Source organism: Narcine bancroftii, assembly GCF_036971445.1.
Source record: "Narcine bancroftii isolate sNarBan1 chromosome 12 unlocalized genomic scaffold, sNarBan1.hap1 SUPER_12_unloc_2, whole genome shotgun sequence".
Taxonomy (NCBI): Eukaryota; Metazoa; Chordata; class Chondrichthyes; order Torpediniformes; family Narcinidae; genus Narcine; species Narcine bancroftii.
Window position 1 is genome coordinate 3245521 of NW_027211808.1, and position 9427 is coordinate 3254947.

General features: G+C 45.7%; 1 long non-coding RNA gene across 1 annotated transcript; it reads left to right on the plus strand.

Moving 5' to 3' along the window:
- The first annotated feature begins 206 nt into the window (after positions 1 to 206).
- On the plus strand, positions 207 to 8573 carry LOC138750130 (uncharacterized). Its single transcript, XR_011349092.1, has 2 exons — positions 207 to 3179; positions 6103 to 8573. It is a non-coding gene; the product is annotated as an uncharacterized lncRNA (long non-coding RNA).
- The last annotated feature ends 854 nt before the right edge of the window (positions 8574 to 9427 follow it).

The window sequence follows — 9427 nt, forward strand, 5'->3', positions numbered from 1 at the left end:
CTTATGTTAATCGTGCTGACTCTGCTTTCCTGCATCCTAATCCCCAAGCTTATAGCCATTAACTGATGAATTTTTGTTTCTTCCATGTTCATAATTTTAGATCAATTTTCCCATCTCTCACAATCCTCACTTTTCTTTTAGATCAGTAATACTGATCTTTCACCATGATCAGTGTTACTGATCTTTGGTTACTAGTGTCAGTGTGACTGATCCCCCCCCCCCCCCTCTTCACTTTTCTTTTAGATCAGTAATACTGATCTTTCAAGTGTAAGGTGTAGTTTTACCCAGCTGGTCAATAACCGAATTGTAATCTCTGTGTAAAGTCTTTAGGTAGGGGAGCACCATGAAGGTCAGAGTAGCGAGTCCAGCTTCTTATTAGGGTTGCGAGTATCAGGCTCCAGTTCTCAGTAAAGAGTCTAGTCCATCCCACATCAGTCCGAAGTTGCCATGTTTGAATATGGGCATGGGCAGATTCACGTTGAAACATTGAAGCAGTGTCTTTTAACCACCCGACTTTTGTAAGCATTGTCCTGACGAAGTCTGTGAGAAACGCTGCCTTCAGCAGCGAACGAGTAGCAGTAGTCAGGCAGTTCCGTTGAATTGTGGCTAGTATCTGATGTCCTCTTCAGCCCCACACCCTAGGGCCACCGATCTCCGAAGGCTGTCTGGAGTCTGATATTAAAGTGTCAAGCAGCTCACGTTGTTGGTAACTGGTGCTCCCCTTCACGGGGTGATGAAAAGAGACCAAGCTGGGGGGGGATTGTTTCTCGTGAATTAATTGTGTTTTGCAGCTTGCCTGTGAGTCTCTCCCTGTGTGTGAAATGTACATTGGTTAATCACTATGTAGGCTGTTAACTGACTATCGCTACTGTGTTCCCCCTGGTCCATATTAAAATTGTCCTAAATCTATGCCCTGTCTACACTGTAAAGTATCACAATTGTAACCTCTGCTGCCCCTATTCCAGGAGGACTTAAAACATAGCGAGTACTGAAGTGACATATCCATTTAACAAACAATACCCCAATAAATGAATAAACAGTTAAAAATACAACAATAAATGTATAAACGTTAAAAAATTACGACAATAAATGTATAAACCGTTAAAAATACGACAATAAATGTATAAACCGTTAAAAATACGACAATAAATGTATAAACCGTTAAAAAATACGACAATAAATGTATAAACCGTTAAAAAAATACGACAATAAATGTAACATTACGGCACTCTGTAACGGCGCAGTGTAAGTTTCAGGTCTGAAGGATGAGGAACTGCACGCCAGGTTGAGGGTTGAGTCTGTGTGTCGTGATGTTGTGGTTCAGAATCTGGTTTAATTCTTTGAATGTGGGTCCAGCCTTTCTCTCTTGTTCTTACTGCGGTGTCTGTAATTAAAAGTACACAGAAGGGACCATCCCAGGCAGGTTTTAGTTGATCCTCTTGCCATGCTTTTACATAAACCCAATCACCAGGTTTAATAGAATGTATAGGAAAGTCTAAGGGTGGTGTTTGGGCTAATAGTCCCTTTTGTTTCAAATCTTGGATGGAAGTAGAAAGCCCTCGTAAAAATTTGGAAATGTATTGGTCATTAGCCTCAGGAATGGGAGAATCAGTGTGGAACCCCATAAACGGTGAGACTGCAAGATCTTTACGAGGGGCTGTCCGAATTCTAATCAGGGCTAATGGTAACGATTTAATCCAGGAAAGACCAGTCTCTTCATTAAGTCGGATGAGTTGAAGTTTCAATGTTTGATTCGTACGTTCGACTCGACCCGAACTTTGGGGATGCCATGGGGTATGTAGTTGCCAGTCTATTCCTAGGTTCTTGCAGACACCCTGGAGAATCTGAGAGGTGAAATGCTTACCTCGATCTGAATCAATGGTCTGCATCATACCGTATCGTGGAATGACACATTCAATGAGTATTCTGATAACAGTGTTGGCGCGATCATTCGGGGTAGGAAAAGCTTCAACCCATTGTGTAAAATGATCGACCATGACAAGGAGAAATTTGTAAATACCAATTTTAGAAGTTCCGTGAAGTCTATTTGTATGCGCTGGAACGGGCGAACGGCAATGTCGCGACCACCAGGTATTACTTGGCGCATCGATTTCTTATTAACCCTCTGACAAATGGGACAAGATCTAGTAGCAAGTTTAGTAATATTGTATATGCCAGGGCAGTGAAGGAAATGTCCAAAGGTATCAACAAGGGACTGGGTTCCCCAATGTGTTTGTTGATGTAACTGATCTATGACTTGGTGAGTTATGTCTTTGTTAAGGACTTGCCGTCCGTCTACTGTCCACCACAACCCGTCGGCAGTCTGGCAAAATCCCTTATCTCTCATTGAGACCTCCTCTTCCCGTGAAAAGATGGGGGTCTTTTTAATCTCTATCGGTGTGGGCAGTAGCTGGTACATGTGAATCTTTTCTGCTAATGCTGCCTGTTTGGCAGCTGCATCAGCCTGCCTGTTTCCTCTAGCTTCAGGACTGTTACCAGTCTGGTGTCCCCGCACATGTACAATGGCAATTTCGGACGGGAGTGTGAAAGCCTCTAGGGATTGGGTAATTACTGTTCATGGGCTAACTTTTGTCCTTTGCCAGTTATCATCTGTTATAGATAGAGAATTTAGGTTAAAAAGGGCTTAAGTTAAAATGTGATGATTAATCATAAAAGGGGAAGCCAGAATAGACAGGGAGCTTACCATAAAAGTTCAGCTGGACAATGTTATAACAAACAGAGATCTTTCATGGTCACAAAGAGACATGTAGGAGCCAAAGATTGATAAAAGAGTGAAAAACAGAATTTAGTGTGTGCAGAGTTCGTAGTGTACGTAACTAACATGATAATTACAAATGCAAGTGTACTTAGAATGATTTTGCACAAACTAACCAATTAAAACAATGTTAAAGAGGAGGGGAAGGACAAGCAAAAAAGGTATAAAAATCAATGCACTGTATGTATCGGGGCTTGACTTGGCGAGAAGCCAGTTGAGTCCAACTCTGCAGACTTGTTAATAAAGCTTGTCGCGACATCGGAGGTGGTGCACCCCGCTGAGTTCAGTGGCTCCTAGTCCCTTGCTCGTCGCCTCGGGCGGCTTGAGCGAGTGGTGTCCGGACAAGGTGACACGACAAGACGAAAAGGAGAGGGGTGATGGTTCAATCCCCAGGAAGACACCGGTAAGTGATGACTTACAATTGTGGTGTGGGGTTGACGGACGAGACCACCCAGATAACGGTCATGATGGGGAAAAAAATATAAAACGATAAATCAGGTGTAGAGCCTTTGTCGTGGCGTGAGGACCCTGTCGTAGGACCTTAGGATAGACCCCAGGGAAACCTCGGCGGGAACCGGCGGAGGGATAGTACCTCCGACGAGGCGTCTGAGATGAAAGGGAGTAGGGTCCCGAACGGGGGGGTCCTCAGCAACGATAAACGGATCTAGGCGGGAAAATGGGAGGATCAAAATCTAAGGGCTCGTCTGAAAGATCAGGACTTTTCCGGGGGGGGGTTCCCTTTGACAGCCCTTTGGGGAGAATGTTTGAAAATTGGGATAGTAAACGATATCGAGACAAAGACAAGCATTAAACATATATGTAAACTCGAGACAAAAGGTGAATCAAGAAGAGTCGGCGTATGCATTTTGTTGGGTTCCCTGGCCAGGATCCTTAACAAAATGTTTTAAATTGAGGGTAGCGGGAGAAAAGAAGTGGGAACCTTTGGACAACTTCCCCTTTCCTTATGTTCCCCCGGTGCCCACTGCGCCCGAGGGAAGCTCGCTGCTGGAGGGGAAAGGTGATGAATCTGATTTTCCCGGAAGGGGCCGGGAACGAAGGGATGAATTAAGGGAGTCGGACTCTAAACTTCCACCGGTAAACCGACCCTGGACCAGATCCCAGACTGGTCCAGGACCATCGAAGGCTCCAGTAAGCCTAAATCCCCTGAGGGAAGTTTCTATGGGAGGACCGGGAGGGGGAACGGGATATGTAAACGTTCCCCTAACCAGTACTGAGGTGCGGGGATTTAAGAAGGAAATGAAAAGTCTATTGGAAGATCCCATGGGACTGGCCGAACAGTTCGACCAGTTCCTGGGACCAAATACATATACCTGGGAAGAGATGCACGCAATAATGGGAACATTATTCTCACCCCAGGAGAGGCAGATGATTCGACAGGCTGCCCTCCTCATGTGGGAACATGAATAACCTGGGGACCCCAGACCCCATGAACAAAAATATCCCCTGAATGAACCCAGGTGGGACAAACGAACACCCGAGTGATTGGCAAGTATGAGACAATACAGAGAGTGGACGATTAAAGGAATACGGGAGGCTGTGCCAAAGGGTCACAATTTCGCCAAGGCATTTGGGAACCACCAGGGGAAAGATGAGTCCCCTACTGATTTCTTGGAGAGGGTAAGAAAAAATGTCCAACAGTATGCGAGTGTGGACCCTAGTACACCAATGGGTGAACAGCTTATTCGAATCGAATTTGTGTCCAAATCGTGGCAGGACATTAGGAAGAAACTAGAAAAGTAGGAGGACTGGAATGAAAAACCCTTGAGCGACCTGTTAAAAAAGATGCAAAGAGTATATGTGCAGAGGGAAGAGGAAGGTCAAAAGAGGGCAGCGAAGATTATGGTACAGACTATCCGACAGATAAATTCCGAGTCCAGAGGGGAAAGGAAACAAAACCCTTACTCAGCGTTGGTGAAGTTTATGTATGAAAAGCTGACAAATGAAGATGAATATCCATTGAAATGGACCCAGGAGGAGAAGGGATGGCTTGAGGACTAGAAGCATCGCCTGACGCGGGCCCCGGTACTCACTCTGCCCTCTTTAAAACAACCCTTCCAGCAATTTGTCACTCATAACCAAGGAACAGCTGTGGGAGTTTAGACGCAGGAAAAAGGCGGTCAGCGACACCCAGTGGCTTTCCTGTCCAAAATGATGGACCCAGTGTCTCGCGGATGGCCGACGTGTATCCAGGGAGTAGCGGCTGCTGCTCTGTTGGTGGAGGAGGCATGCAAACTCACTTTTGGAGGAAGGATGACTGTGTACACCTCCCATTCTGTGAGTGTTCTATTAGCACAAACCGCCCATCGATGGCTGACTGATTCCCACATATTAAAGTACGAGACCATTTTAATGGTCGGAGAAGACCTACAGTTTGCTAAGAATAATAGTTGCAACCCAGCTCAGTTTTTATACGACGGTGAAACAGGGGAAGAAGTGGAGCATGACTGTGTCGAGTTGACGGATCTCCAGACCAAGACCCGAGAGGACCTTTGCGATACTCCCCTGGGAGAGGGATATGAATTCTACATTGACGGCTCCGCCAGATGTGTTGACAGAATGAGGAGAAGCGGGTATGCCATAATACAAGGAGATGCTTGGGAAGTGGTAGAATTCGCGAGGCTACCCGGAAGCTGGTCGGCACAGTCCTGCGAACTATATGCCTTGCAGAGAGCCCTCAGAGTACTGGCAGAGAAAACTGGAACAATTTACACTGACTCCAAATACTCATACGGGGTAGTGCATACCTTTGGTAAGATCTGGAAGGAGCGCGGTCTGATTACATCAAGAGGAAAGGAATTGGCACACGAACAGATGATTACTCTGACTTTGGAAGCCCCGACATTACCCCGGGAAATAGCAGTGGTCTATATACCAGCCCATCAGAGGGAAGATACCCCGACCGCAATTGGGAACAGACTGGCTGATGAAGAGGCCAAAAGGGCGACCATGCAACAGGAAGTCCATTTGCTGTCCTTAATCCCAATAAGACAAGGTATAAAAAAGCTCCCATTTTCACTGCTAAGGAAGAAAAGGACATGGCTCAGTTGGGCGTAAGCCAGCTGCCTGATGGAACCCTAAAGACGCAATTGACAAAATTAATGGTGGAGACTAAAATGCCTTGGATAAAGTGTCTGCCCCTGGCCTTATTGAGAATTCGTACTGCCCCATGCAGGGATGTGGGGGTGTCCCCTTATGAGATGATGTTTGGGTTTCTCTTCTGGATTAAAGTTGAGGGGTGTCCCACCTTGGGGAAGGGGATATTTTTGTTAGGAACTATTTACAGGCACTGTCACGCTCTCTTACAGATTTACGAAAGAGGGGACTATTGGCACAAACACCACCTCTAGACTTTTCCTTACACAAGGTGGAACCGGGAGACTGGATTCTCATCAAAACCTGGAAAACTGAAAAACTCCAGCCACAGTGGGAAGGTCCATTCCAAGTTCTTTTGATTACAGAGGCTGCAATACGAACAAGAGAGAAGGGGTGCACGCACGCATCCAGCTTTAAGGGACCTGTAGAGGCGCCTCAGGACCCTGATACAGACTCAGATTGGACGTGTTCCTGGAGACAAACCTCTTACTTTGCGATTTCGCAGGAAGACTTGATTGACAATGTTACTGTTATATGCTTTGGTTTTTCTTGGTTTGCCTATGTCTTTGTCAGGTCTGAAGTGTAAGAAGTGCAGAGACACAGTAGTCCTTTTTCAGGACCGCACTTGGGAAAGAAAGGAGGGTAGTTTCATTTCCAATACCTCAGTTCCTAAGAAATGCTGGGCAGAAAATACCACCCAACATCCATATACCCCTTGTACGGAGAATGAGGGAAGTAGAGTGGGACATTATATACAGATTCCTAATAGTACTCCTTTCCCTCTTAACGGTTGGCCCTGGGAGGGTGAGTCAGGCCCACCATGCCCTGATGGACTCTGGTTCTGCATACACCAGCGTACTGTTCCGGTTGAGAGTCCCACTCCACACTCGGGAGAGCCTGCCCCTTTGGGGCATCCGGACTTGGTTCGGGTCTATCCAAATGGCCATGAAGTTTCGGCCACGCAATTGGGGGAGACAACCTTTTTGTTGATCTTGCAACTAGAATTGCAGGAACTTTTAATGTAACCAATTGTTGGGACTGCGGGGGTCCACGGATGTCAGAGCAATAGGCTTGGTGGGGGGAGTCCCTCGACTCATGGACCATGATCTCCCGGGTTTGGACCACTAACCGAACAAGGTCAAGGGAGAATTGGTCTCTTTCCAACGTCCCCTCCGGTTTTTATTGCCTCTCACGAGCTGGCAAGTACCCGGTAGGAAAAAGTCCCTGCAAGGCTGTATGGATCCGCATTTCGCCTGGTAATTTCACTTGGTTTCCTAAACCCCTGACTTGGTTCCTATCCATTGTTTTTAAGACTGATTGCCTACCCCTGTCTAATAGCAGTTTTCAGCTTTGGAATTGAGGCAGCTCCACCATCACAGGACCATACCAATCAAACCCCACCCTTAAAAGGGTTTGGGAACGGGGATATGGAGTCTCCCCAAATGGGTTATTCTAGGTGTGTGGTGATAAAGCGTATACCCGCCTCCCCTTGCAGTGGAGTGGAACTTGTTTCCTGGGAATAATTCGCCCAGAATTTTTCCTCCTACCCCACGATCACGGTCATAGATTGGGAGTGAAGGTTTTTGATGCATTACACCGTCGACCCCGCTCTAGCACGTTGCATTTGGGACAGTGGGGAGATGACTGGCCTCCGGAACGAATAATTGAATATTATATGCTAAATCGCATTATTCGCTTGCAGGCGGTCCTTGAGATTGTTACAAACCAAACGGCTCTAGCCCTGCAATTGCTTGCATCCCAGCAGGGTCAGATGCGCTCTGCTATCTATCAGAACCGTCTGGCCCTGGACTATTTGCTGGCCACAGAAGGGGGTGTGTATGGAAAGCTTAATTTGACTAACTGCTGCTTAAAGATTGATGATAATGGCCAAGCCGTTCGCAAAATCGCTGATAATATTCGCACTTTGTCCCATGTACCAGTCCAGACCTGGCATCCTTTCACAAAATTAAATTGGTTGGACAAATGGTTTGGAGGAACCTGGTGGCGCACCTTATTGTGGGTCATCGGGGGTGTTTTGTTCCTCCTGCTTGTTTTACCCTGTCTTATTCCCTTGTCTGTGCAGCCTAGTGATTTCGATGGTCCAGCAGACCATGCAGCCAGGGGGCCTGGGAGACCCAGTTAGAATTTTACTTCAGCACAAAATTGATTTATCAGAAGATGGTTCTCTTCCCTGGGTTAAGACCCCCATTCAGAAATAGTACACACATTTTAAAGAAAGAAAGGGGTGGATTGTTAGATAGAGAATTTAGGTTAAAAAGGGCTTAAGTTAAAATGTGATGATTAATCATAAAAGGGGAAGCCAGAATAGACAGGGAGCTTACCATAAAAGTTCAGCTGGACAATGTTATAACAAACAGAGATCTTTCATGGTCACAAAGAGACATGTAGGAGCCAAAGATTGATAAAAGAGTGAAAAACAGAATTTAGTGTGTGCAGAGATCGTAGTGTACGTAACTAACATGATAATTACAAATGCAAGTGTACTTAGAATGATTTTGCACAAACTAACCAATTAAAACAGTGTTAAAGAGGAGGGGAAGGACAAGCAAAAAAGGTATAAAAATCAATGCACTGTATGTATCGAGGCTTGACTTGGTGAGAAGCCAGTTGAGTTCAACTCTGCAGACTTGTTAATAAAGCTTGTCGTGTCACTGACTTTAAAGAGACTCATGTGTGAGAATTTGTACTTCTGACATCATCCCTCTTTCTTTCCATATCTTACCGAAGGTATGGACTACACCAAAAGCATATTTAGAGTCAGTGTAGATCATTCCTACCTTGTTCTCTAGTTCGTGGAGTGCTCTACAGAGGGCATATAGCTCACAGGATTGTGCTGACCAATGACCAGGGAGACGACCAGCTTCGATCACCAGTTCCTGTTTACCATCCACTATACTATACCCACTATAGCGGATTCCTGCAATACAACGTGAAGAGCCGTCAATAAACAATCTTTCTCCTTCAGTTAAGGGACATCGGTTAGGTCTTCCCTAATTTTGGTCTGTAAGTCGATAACCTCTGAGCACACATGTTCTAAATCGTTTGAGGATTGGTCATTAGTTGGAGAGATGAGGAAGGTTGCTGGGTTGAGAGTTTTGGTTGTAAGTAAGGTCAAATCATTGCTGTCCATTAGGATCATTTCATATTTTAAAATTCTCGAATCCGTGAGCCACCTTCCAGCCCGCTGCAATAGAATATTGTGGACTGTATGAGGGGTATGAACTATCATAGGGGCGCCGAAAGTAATCTTTCGCCCTTCTTCAACCAAAATTGCAGTGGCTGCTATGGCTTGTATACATTCTGGCCAGCCGCGACAAACGGGGTCTAAAAGCTTTGACAGGAAAGCTACTGGTTGTCTATAGCCTGCCCTGCTTTGGGTGAGCACTCCGGTGGCTGCCCCAGCTTTGGTATTAGTGTATAAATCAAAAGGTTTGTTTAGGTCGGGTAGCACTAAAACTGGGGCACGCGTAAGGCACTGTTTAACAGAGTTAAAATTTTCAATCTCTTCATCCGTCC